This window comes from Pinus tabuliformis, chromosome Q (assembly GCF_031772625.1).
Source record: "Pinus tabuliformis cultivar Carrire ecotype Pingquan chromosome Q, CPIR1, whole genome shotgun sequence".
NCBI classification, from domain to species: domain Eukaryota; kingdom Viridiplantae; phylum Streptophyta; class Pinopsida; order Pinales; family Pinaceae; genus Pinus; species Pinus tabuliformis.
Genome location: NC_142296.1, coordinates 1147641669 through 1147654527, shown reverse-complemented (window position 1 = coordinate 1147654527; position 12859 = coordinate 1147641669). Strand labels below are relative to the sequence as shown.

The 12859-nt window shown below is 35.9% G+C and overlaps 1 pseudogene; it reads left to right on the top strand.

Annotated features, from left to right (window-relative positions):
• The first annotated feature begins 3288 nt into the window (after nucleotides 1–3288).
• LOC149223652 (21 kDa protein pseudogene) lies at nucleotides 3289–4196 on the top strand (annotated as a pseudogene).
• The last annotated feature ends 8663 nt before the right edge of the window (nucleotides 4197–12859 follow it).

The window sequence follows — 12859 nt, the reverse complement described above, 5'->3', positions numbered from 1 at the left end:
AAGGGTGCCCCAAAAAGCTTGAAAGTGAGTGAACTTCTAGAGTAATGACAAAATGTTACCAACAAGCCTATAAGTATATATCCCGAAAGTAATTATATAAGGATAGACTAACCCAAGAGAGCATAAAACCAAAAAACCTAAATTCTTTTGTTGCCAAGAAATCAAATTTCTTAATGACAGAGACTAACAATGCCAACACTACAAATATTAAATACTAATGCACACTAGTAGTTGTGTAGAGTACCATAAAGTACCAAAGCTAGGGAGATGGAGACACCTAGAGAAACTACATGCATGTCTTTCCCAAATGCTTAAAAAGATACATAATCTCTTACATTCAAACCAAACTTTAAAACAATAACAAACAAAAAAAATACCTTTTGAACAAGATACTTAACTAGAAAATACCAAATACTAACTAATAGAATTGTAAGTCATGCAAAAGAGTTGAAACCTAGCCCAATTTTAGCATCCTTGGAGCTACTAAAACCACCCTCTTCTTGCAATCGACATGAGTAAGAGATTAACCATAAACCTAATCGTAATTCTTACCATATGCCACCCCTTCTCATGAGATCGTCTTGTAGATAGGTTGAATTATCCATGAAACTCATCTTGTGGATAGCACGGGAACTTCACTCAATGAACCTTTAACATAGCACTTGTTTTTGTGGCAAACTAAAGAATAACCTTAATTTGACTACAAACTGGAAAATACATCTAAAAATCACTTTATTTAACCCACTACCAATATGAACCCAATGCACACCTTCCCAATTTAAAAAACGCATAATTTCATTAGATATTGTAGCTATCCATTTTTTCATTAACATTTTTTTATACCCCTTTATATTTACATCCCTAATATGATGCCTCTCCTATTTTGTATACCCCTTTTTTATATCTTCTTTATATGATGCCTCTCTTATGACCCCACATGCGTTCTACAATGTACCTTTTTTCTTTGATACACATTGTAGATGCATATTAGTTCTCCCGCAATACAATTACTCAATCCACACTCAAGCACATCTCACTATGATTTGTGGCATTTAATAGTCTAAGGCACACAAAGATCAACCATGTTTTAAGAAGGTTGATTATGTGCATATATATAAAATGAGATATAAATTTCTCCATTCCACTTATTTTCTTTTAGTCAATAAATTGTATAAATAATACCTTATAATACATATATTACTATACAACATATAAAAACACTTTACCCGTTTATTATATACTCAATATATTATTTCATTTTTTCTTTATTTTTAATACCTCTTAAATTAAACATAAAACTCATTATTTTAATATAAAATTTTCTCTTATCCCACACACTCATCTCTCACTCATCTCCCAAACTAGTGAGGATGGCTCTATCAATAGTGTTTAAATAAGTGAAACACTATCTTAATCCACTCATTTCACTCGATCTAAATAAATACTGTTTGAATAAGTGAAACTCTATCTTAATCCACCTCATGTCACTAGATCTAAGTAAACTCATGTGTACCATAAATATACTGTATTTTCTTTATTTTTTTCAAATTAATATATAAAATTTCAATTTTTATTTTTTCTCATTTATATATAAATATAGTAATTTTATTTTTAAAATTAAAATTAATTTAATATATAACAAATAAAATTTAATATAAAAAAATAAATTAAATTAAATTATAAGAATATATATAAAGAATGGTTTGATATTAAAATTTAATATAAAATTAAAATTAAAAATATTTTTTAATATATATGTATATGAGATGTGATTTATACCATTTCAATAAACATATTTTAAACGAAAAAATAAAATAATTATATATATGAATTGGGTTTCAAATTTAAAATAATAATTGTAAATTTTATAAGTGATTACTTTAATAAAAATTTAGATAATTATATATTATCATAATTTTTGAGAAAATTATCTTATATAAAATTAATTTTAAAGAATAATTAAATTTATCACATTTTCAAATTAACTTTGTATAAAAAAATTCAAAGTTCAGTATGAAAGGCGCAATTTATTTTTAGTTGCTAGTCTCATACTTATATGATACAACGTTTATAACTTGTTTATAACCTTTGGAAATGTACTTCGGGTGTTTTTTTTTTTTTTTTTTACTTCTTTGAAATTTTGTAATTTTTTTTTGGGCAATTTTGTTGGCCTATAATTTTTAGGTGCTCACTAAAGCATAGGTGAATTGAGGAAATTGGAACCTCAAACCTAGTCACACATAATACTACATTTTCACAACCATTATCAATTGAGTTGCCCTCCAAGGGCTACAACTTTGTAACATGTTATCTTCTAACATGCTATGCAAAGATAGGTCATTAACTCAATGTTTATGTAATCCACTTATTATTTTGGACTAAAAGCCTAAGCTTCCTTCTCTGGTCTAATTTCCCTAGTAACAAATCATGGTAAGAAAAAGACTAATATGTGTTGATGTACTCTTTTTTTGTTGTGTAATAAAATCATGTAGCTTAAAAAAGAGGTGTTGGGGTCTAGTTTCCCTAGCAACAAATCATGGTAAGAAGAAGACTAATATTTGTTGATGTACTTTTTTTGTTGTGTAATAAAATTATGTCGCTTAAAAAAGAGGTGGTTGTCTACTTATGAGACAATTCTGATCCAAACTGCCATTTTCATAAAAATTAGTTTTTTTTCAAGAAATATGATTGTAAGAATAATATAATAATAAAAATAGATTCAACACCATCAAAAACTTTTAGTACATCTAAAACCATAAAAAAACTTGAAAATTACCCCCTAAATTTGAAAAATTTCCAACAATTTTTTTAAAAATCATCACTGAATTTGAATGGTTTCATAGTTTTCCTCTTTTACCTACGCTAAAAAAGAAAAATAGTTATATTTATCACTTTTAAGTTCATCCATTTTCATAGACATATTCGACACATCTGACACATCTGGGATGGACCTTCTTTGACGTTATGCATGCATGTGATGTTCATAATAATGGTTTGATTCCACATTAATAAATGGCTTTATCATCTTGGCATTATCTTCCCCAAAAAAAAAATTCGAATCATGTCCAACAAAGCCGCGGGACCAAATTTTGACCCATCGTACACCCTGCAACACCCTCCCGTGACCTGTGGATTCATAAAAATAGCGCCTCCCGCTATTAAGCAGCCATAACAGCATCTGAGCAAATAAAATAATAATAAAAACTTGCAAAAGCAGCAAATTGGCGGCCCACAGTCACATGTAATTGTTGAATTAACAAATTCCTTAAACTCGCCGTCTTCCTTATTTATAGGGAAGCATCTATAGCAGATGGCGCGCTGCAATTCCCTTCAGGCTTCCACCGCTGCATTTGCCTCGGCTTCGTCCCATATTTTTTCCTCATCCCGTTATGAATATGTCTCGAGTTCGAATAACAATGGATCTACGAGCTACCAGTTTTTCTGTCATCGTAATTGCTGTGATACTGGGTTCAGCCGCAGCGGCAGCAACAAATCAGAAGGTGAATCCCGTGTACAACCACGCGGACATCGCGGATTTCATCAAAACTTCGTGCAATATGACTCTCTATCCGGAGGTCTGCTATTCGTCGCTCTCTTCCTACCCGGGTTCACTGAAGGCCAAGCAGAGCGATCTCGCGAAGGCGGCCGTGACGGTGAGCCTCGTCAATGCCCGCAACATTTCCGTCTGGGCCGCCGGCCTGAAAAAGAGAAGCGCTCCGATGAATGAAGGAGAAAGCGCGGCGCTTAAGGATTGTATTGGGAATTTCAGGGACACGGCTTACGAGATTAGCGTATCTCTGGCACAGCTGAAGCACTTGAGGCCCAAAAATTTCCAGTTTCAGATGAGCAACGTGCAGACGTGGATGAGCGCGGCCCTCACAGACCAGGACTCCTGCCTCAATGGCTTTCAGGATCTCAACACCAGCGGGCAGGTCACGGCCCTGGTCACGGACCGTGTGCAGAATGTGTGCAGATTGATAAGTAATGCCCTCGCCCTCGTTAACACATTCGCTGCCACCGGAGGAGGATATTAGCTCCCTCTCTGATGGCAGATGCCCGCAAGATCCTCTTACAAGTATTTAATAGAGTCTAGCAATAAGCCAAATTTCGGGCTTTGCGCAGTGTAAACTCTGTACTATGGTTGTATTATTGTAAATTGATGCATGATATTGCAAACTTTCTCATTTTTTTCTTAATGGACTATCTTAACCAGTTTAATTAGATTTATTTTAATGGATTGTGTGATCTTAACCAGTTTTATTAGATTTGTTTTAATAGATGGTGTGATAATAAGTTTAAGTGATTAGGGTTTGGAGTATGTTATAAAATTGTTTTTGGTTAGTTAAGACTTCTTTTTTTTGGGACATAAGGAAATAACTGCCAAGACTTAATCTGATAGGAGTGAAAGCCTGCTCCCTTAAGGATCATTAGCTGGAATCTTAACGGCCAAGACTTAATCTGATAGGAGTGAAACCCTGCTCCCTTAAGGATCATTAGTTGGTGATCCCAGGTAGCGTGGTTTTCCTTGAATAAAGATGATGAAGCAGAAATAATTGTCCTCACTACTTATTTTACAATTAAATTATGATAAATTTCCTACTTATCAAACCCTAATTCTAATAATATAAAAGTAAATATATTTACATGACACAAAGAAAAACGTGTCCGGAAATGAAGTAACCAAACCCCAGTTCACACACTTTTATATTTTGATTAAATTGCACTTCAATTTGTGTTGTATACTAACATCAAAAGCAAACATAAACATTGCCCTCTTTCTACATTTTGTGGATCTGGACAATGGCCAAAAGTTAACAAGGGGCCTTTAAAATCTGGTATCCTGGGCATCAAGCCAGCTTCTTTTTCGTTATGAGCCCTTGTCAGCCTCTGCAGCCTGCAAACTGTGATTTTTATTGCATCATTATTAATTTGTCCAGAAACTTTCAACGTCTCATTTTCACCATTGATTATGTCATATAACTGTTGTAAAAGCATGATTACGTTAGCAGTGTGGAAGACAAGGAATATAATATAATAGCTGAGCTAGTTTATAGTTCTCATTTTAAAGTTACTCTATATCATTTTATCACATAGTATGCATTACAGGTTTTCTATGTGGTGCTGTTCAGAGCACTCAACCCTACCATATTGTTTGTTTAACCATTTTCCTAATTTTCTACATGCCATCTTTTGAAACCACATTTTGGCATACCGTGGCCAACAGACTTGAGCATACTATTTACTTTATGATTATTGGTCAACAGTTATGTCATAATATATTTTAAATTTCTACTTTATAAAATAAGATGTTATTGATGATTAAATTTGTAAGTCGTGATGTTTTTCTCATTAATGGGCTATCAAATTTATATAAAGAATTGTTAATTTTTATTTTTTTTATTTTTTTAGTTTTTAGTTTTTATTTTTACATTTTTTAATTTTATAAAAAATTTCCCCTTTAAATCAAAAGTTGAACTTGTAAGTCTAATTATCATTTTAAAGTTTTCAAATTTTTTGCTTTTAAGTTTTTTGGTAAAGATGTCTGTATTTGCTAGTTTTTGTGGAACAATGTCTTAAATGAATAGTCTCGGTCTCTATATAATATGAAACCAACTAGTCCTTTGCGTTGATGTGTTTGGTTCAATAATGGAATTTGGGATTCTTGGCCAACGTGATTACAACAGATTTTTCAACTAGAAGAGGAGTACAATTCACTTGTTTCTCTTGCAAATTTTCAAGTTTTCCTTAGCCACATAATCTCCTTTGTTGTCTTTGCAGCTGCCACATTTTCTTCCTCTCTCGTGGAATCTAATGGAATTGATTGTTTGTGTGACATCTAGGAGATAGTTGTTGATCCAACACTCATGAGATATCCTAAAGTTGACACTTCATTTTCTTGCTCTTCATCAAAGCCTAATTTAAAATATCTAATCAAAGTATAGTCTTCCACCTGTGAATATTTGAGTATAGAGTATTGAGATCCTTTCAATTACTTTACAACTCGTTTTGTTGCAAACCAATGTCCTTCACAAGGATTTTGCATAAATCTAGAAAGAATTCCAACAACAAATGAAATATCTAGTTTGGTAGTGGTGAGGTAGATAGGAATTCCCACAAGCTATTTGTACTTGGTTGCATCCTCAAATTCATTCCCTTATTTTAATGTAAGCTTCATTTTTTTCTTCCATCGAAGTAGATACAAGGTTGTAGTCAGCCATCTCAAGCCTTTTCAACAATTCTCCAATGCACTTCTTTTGGGAGATGAATATATACTTTCGATGTTGAGTCACTTCAATGCCCAAGTAGTAGTGAAGGTGTCCCAAATATGTCATCTCAAATCCATTTTTCAAATATTTCTTTATGGATGCAATATAGTTTTCATTATTCCCTATTATCAACAAATCATCCACATACACCACAAGATACATAACAGTTTTTCCGGATTTCTTGACAGATATAATTACATAAACAAGATTAAAGTGTTCATAATGCAATTTCAGAAGATGTTGTCGTGGTGCTTTTTTTAATCCAAACAAGGATTTGATGAGTTTATGTACTTTATGTTTTTTCCCTTCACAATAGAACCTTTCAATTGAGCCACAAAGACATTTTCTTTCATGTCTCCATTCATGAAAGCAATCTTCACATCCATTTGATGAACTTTCCATCGAGTATAAGCTTTCAAGGAAAAGAGAGTCTGAATGGTGGCCCATTTTGCTATGGGGGAAAAAGTTTCTTCATAATCAACACCTTCTTTCTATGCAAATCCTTTTTCCATGAGCCTTGCCTTGCACTTGTCAAGTGAACAATCTTATTTGAATTTGTTCTTGTAGACCCACTTGCAGCTAATTTTTTTTGTTACGATTAGAGGGTCCACCAACATCCATGTTCCATTTTTTATAAGAGGAACATACTCCTACTTTGATTCTTTCCATTCATCATGAGAAGCAGCTTCTTTAAAGGAAGTTGGTTCAAAGTTAGTAGATAAATTAAATTCACATGAAACATGAAACATCCATATCATCAATATCAACTAAATCAGGATTGTCTACATCACCTCCATCTTGCCTTTTGGAATCTATGGTTCATTTATTTTTGACATCATCACGATGAACACTTTCAAGTGTTTTAGTGAGCCATTTTAGGGGACCTTCCTAGTCTGGCTTGCTCTACTAATTAAGATGTTGTGCATCAATATTTAACCTTCCAATCCTCTCAATCATGTCATTGAAAAGGTTTGGGTCTACTCTGATGGAGTGGTCAAAACTTTATGAGGGGGAGGTAGTGCTTCAAAGGAAGATCCCAAAAATTGATCAAAAATAGTGATCACCCTTCAAGATGTGAAATATCATTATCAAATTTATGATATGTATTTTCATGTTGAATCTATCCAAACAATCAAGTTGCCGCTCAACAGTGTTGTCAATCTTGAAAGTTTCAAGAAAAAATACATATCTAGAAAGAATAAACTTCTTGTTTGCCTCATTGAAAAAATGATATGCCATGGTGGTATCTGAATACCACAAGAAGATGCACTTCCAACTCCTTCCATCAAGCTTGCTTCTTTGTTCCTTTGAAACCAAGGCATAGAAAGTAGAACCAAAGACCCTGAGATGACTTATCGAAGGAGTGCATCCATACCGCATTTCATCAAGAGTTTTATTTCTGAGAGCATGAGATGGGCATCTATTTTTCACATAAACTGCACATAGAACTGCATCAACCCAAAACATCAACTTTACATTTTTTAATAACATCATTAAACAAAGAATATTCAAGATAATCATATTCATCTTTGTAGCTATATCATTTTATTTAGGGTTATATGGAACTATAGTTTGATGTTCAATCACATTGATCCAGGGGATCAAAAATCAAAGTGTTCAATTTTTTCCAAAACCAGTGCCAAATTATATATCTTACAATCTGATTCCAACGATGCTTGAATCACCTCAATCTGACATCGTATGAGGAAGTTATCGTGTTCTGAATTTTTTGGCAAATAGTAAAAAAATTAACTTGTAGGGTTTACTAGGCAGTGTAAAGATGCCATGTGGCATTTCGTACACCAAAATGATTTTGACGCTAGTAGGGTGACTTTGTAGCACATAATCAATCAGAGCTGGACATGTTGCATGGTCGTATGTTGGCAATTGGCGAGATTTTATTGGTTGACAGGATTTGGTTTGGGCCAATCAAAGGGCTCCACATTTCCCTATGAGAAGATGTGACATGGCCCTAGAAATTTGTGGAAAAAAAAATTATTCAACCAACTAACCTCGGCGGAGTTCAAGCCCCAACTTATCATCAACTATTCACTTGCCTTACCACTACGTCGCATTGTTACTTATTAATACAATGTGGCATGGTTTTATTTATTGTGTAATGGTTCCACCATCGGGGGGGGAGGGAGGAGAGGGTCAACAGGCTTGCACGACCAACCAACCCCAAGGCATATGGGTGTTATATTACTGAGCACCAAGGCGGGAGGGTCAAGGTGCAAGACTCTAGCCCCAGTTCCATCGTATTCACATAACCACCAACGAGATCAATAGGAGGGGCAGGCGCGTGGCAGACTACCCGCACCCAGCCCATAGTCATATTAACCATTATGTGATGAGAAGTAGGGTCGGCGGGGTGCGTGGCCTCTGGCCCATGCCCCCGGTCATCATTCGTTTGTCATGTGATCGACCGGAGGTCGCAAAATAATGACACGGGAGTCAAATTAATAGTCTAACAAGTTGCACCATTATCGATGGGTTTCGTGGCTGATCCCACCACCTTTTTTTTGAAAAAATGTCATTGTTCAAGGTTGCCAATGTCCAGATTCATTTCTAGTTTTGATAGAAGGTTGATTTTGCGGAACATTTAGTGGGGAAATGAAGGAGGCCTAACTTGGCCATTTTTCAGCCTTTTTGAGCCCAAGATACAAGGGTTTTTGGGTGTTCTAGACACAATGACAATGTTATTTTTGCAATTTTAGCATTGTATGTTGATATAATTACACATTTGAGTATATAATTTAAGGGGCCAACAATGAAAGCTAGACCAGGAGACGTAGCCTAGGAGGGGTGAGCTCCATCATCAAATTGTTGTTTTGTGATGCTACTTGTTGTCTATTTTTCACTGTTAAAATCTGTAAAATTTAACTTATGTTATGTGCTTTTGCAATATCAATCAATTTCCCATAAGACATAAACTAGCTTGAAAACTTTACATGAAACCTTCAATTTTAATTTCAGATCAATTTGCTATCAGACATGGTTGTTATGAAGGTTTGATCATTTTTGCAAGTGTTTTGTTAAATGGTTACAAGGTCTAAATTGAAAAGAGGAGAAGGAGTGCTTGAAGAACCAAACCTGAAATTTGTTCAAAGAGGTCACAAACTCCACTATTCATGCCACATGAAGAAGGATAGGATTTTATGTTTGAGGATGAGAGATCTTTTAGAAAATATTTCTATGATATGTTTGAGGTGGTGAAAGTGTTGTACAATGAGAGGACAGCGAGGTTGCAAGGAGAAAGTTAAAATCAACCAAAAGGTAATGGTGGTGATGGGAGAAATCTTCCACCTCCACCACCTCCTTCACCTCCATCTACACCTCCTCCATCTCATAGACCTACTCCTCCTCCATCTTCAAAAGGTCATGCTAAGTCTCCTTTGATTTAGCTTGATGTAAAGTTTGAATTTCATATGTACAATGGGGAAGTAAATGCTGAAAAGTTGGATAATTGGGTTCATCAAATTGAAGTCTATTGCGGGATTCAAAAGATTGATGATGATGTTACAAAGATCTGCCTTGCTTCTCTTCACTTGGAAAGTGCAACCTTCATTTGGTGGGAGGTCAGAACTCAAGAAGATTTGAAGACAAGTGGTAAAATTATCTCTTCTTGGAATGGTTTATAGCTGCAGTAAGAAGGCAATCTTATCCATTATCTTATATGCAATAAGAAATTATGGATTGGAAAAATTTTAGACAAGCTAAATGTCAGAGTGTTCAAAGTTACACAAGAATTTAGAAGAATAGATTTAATCTTGGGTATTGAATTGTCTTCATAAGATATTCTCCTTAAATGCATAGGTGGATTATATAGTTATTTGAGACATACTATACTTATGTTTAATCCCACCAATCTAGATGAAGTATGTGTTCAGGAAAATCATTTAGAATCAAGAGGCAAGAATGTTCCTCAAGAGACTAGCAAGAAGCCTTTCAAATCTGGAGACAAAGGTATGGGGAAGTTTAAAGGTAGAGGCAAAAAGAATGATATTGTTAAGAAAGAGGGAGAGAAACTTACTTGTAAACATCGTTGGGTCCTTCGTTTTGAGAACTAACTTGACTAGAGGCAACTGTTGGGAAGTCGCTGAGAAGTTAGTCAGAGAAGGAGAAGAGACCCACCAAAGACTAGCAGTTGCAGAGGACCGACCAGAGAAATCAAGACTCAAGTAGTCACAATTGAGCTTAAAGGAATGCTAACAGCCGAGGAAGCAAACACAACCGAGCAATAGAGGCAGTCGAAAGAGGGAAAAGGCAGAGTATTCAAGGGAGAAGTAGCAGTCCAAGCAAGTGCAGGGTTTAAGAAATCCTAAGGGAAAATTCAGGAGAAGGGAAGCAAGGATTACACTGAAATGTTGTCGTGGAACCTACCGAGCTAGCACTATTCTATCTCATCTTTCTCTTGTAATATCTTGTTATATTCGTTTTTGTTTTATCAATAAGGCCTTTGAGCCTGATGTATTGTTGTAATGTTGTTGAATCTTATGGAAGGAGTTGCAGGGTTATATGAGAATCTTCATGTGTGACTTGATGTGGACTTTTAAAATTTTATTATCACTGCACATGCACAGTATATTTTCTTCTTGAATGCTTGAGTTGTCATGATTGCACCTTTGATGTTCTAGTTCTGGGTTTACTAGGTGTTGATAGCCTCCATGTGGTTTCTCCCGATGTCGGATTCCATCCCCTTAACTAAGTAAGGTCGCTGCACGCCTAGGGTGATATGCCCTATTCTTCCTGAATAGGGTGAAAATGTCAGTGTTATGCTAGACTATGATGGAGCCTTTGTTAGCCCTTGTGCTTGAAACCAAGCTCTCAACCCATTCATCATTTTCCGCCAACAAATGGTTATATTGTCGGGGCCTGAAATTTTCTTAAGGGGTATGGAATATGGTGTCGAGAATATTTAAGAAGGAGATACAAGATTGGTGGCATGAACAAGTAGAGCAGTTTTCTTCTCAAATAGCTCAACTCTGTGGTCGAAGTGTGAAGCAGCTGAAGGAATAAATCTTGCACGTGGAACCTGTAAGCAATCAGTACGAGATCTTCTAGTGCAAGTTCCCATAGGAGCTCTACAATTCATTGCGGAGATTCCAAATAAAAGAAAAGACCAGTGGATAGAGTTGATCCCTTCGTACCTAGAATCAAGAAGATCTTGTTGAACTACATCTACTTGACATGGATCTGATGTGAGTTGTTGATTTCTAGGTGCATACACCATTAGAGGGGTATATTATTGAGTTTGTTGTGGAGGGTCATCAGTCCTTCTCTAAGGTTGAGGTTGTGTTCAAGTCGGGGTTTCAGGGAAGACTGCTAAAGGAAATTCCACTATGGGTTAAGGTTCTGATGGTAGAAGAGAACTTGTTGGTATTCTAGAACCCACCCATGGCAGCTTAAATCCTTGGTATTGGGGGAAGGACCTAACGGGAGGGATGCTCCCTGACTTGGAGCTATGAAAATATTAAATAAATGGATGTGGAATACTTCTGAAAGGCCATACATTTGAAGGCGGACAGAGAGCGGATAGATGAAGAATGGCAAGAGAGAGATCTACTGGAGATCGATAGAAGGTGAAGAAAGCTACACCAAGAAGGAGTGTTGTTAGGTAGTCTAGAAGAATGAGAAAGAGAAAGAAGTTGATTGAAGTTGCAAAGTGGTGGGGATAATGCTAAAGTGGAAGCTAGTCCACTAGGAGAGGCTAAGACAATCATCTTGATAGAGGGTCAGAGAAGCGGTAGAGACTCCACCCCGCCAGCAAAGATGGGAACTCCAAATGGAATGGGCTTCGTAGGTCCCGAGGAAGGCCCAAAAGATGACATGCACTTCACCATGAGTGGCAATTCACTTCCTAGCAACTCAGATAGTACCTTACCCTGGTACTTTATCACAACCCTGATCAATTTATGTCTAAGACTCTAAGTTAATCAAAGTCATAAAGGTTCATAGTGTGCACGCCACCTACAAAGTTGGTACCATTAGCAGTAGAAATAGTAACATTAGTACAGGTCTTCAAGGATCATCACAACCTGATTCTCAATGATTTATACTCATCCCACAAGTTCAATCAAACATGCGGGGTCGTTTACCTGATATCTCGAGTCCCTTTGCAGGGGAAATGAGGATGTATAGCAACATTTGTACCTATGTGAATCTATCTGGAGGGATCACCAAACTCCATATGCTACAAAGATGATTGAATTTCAAACCACTCTTCGAGAGAGAGCATTGAAATGGTTCATCAAATGGTTTTCATTACAATAGAATCCAATGGTAAATGAAGTCATACGAGAGTTTGTTTAAGAGTTTAAGCTTCTACAGACCAGCGAACAAGGGTTGTCTGAGTTATGGTAAATCAAGCAGTGGGAAGGATAAACTGCCTAGGAGTTAATGCAGAGGTTTAAAGATATGATTGGTAAGTTGAGCTACCCGATTGACCCCAATCATCAACAAGATTGGTTCATTAAAGCATTGTTACCACTTACTCGCATGTTGTTGACTCAACAAAAGATTGATACTCTGCAAGACTCCCTAGAGAAAGCAACTCGAATTGAGGTTATGGATGGATACCCACATGAGCACTT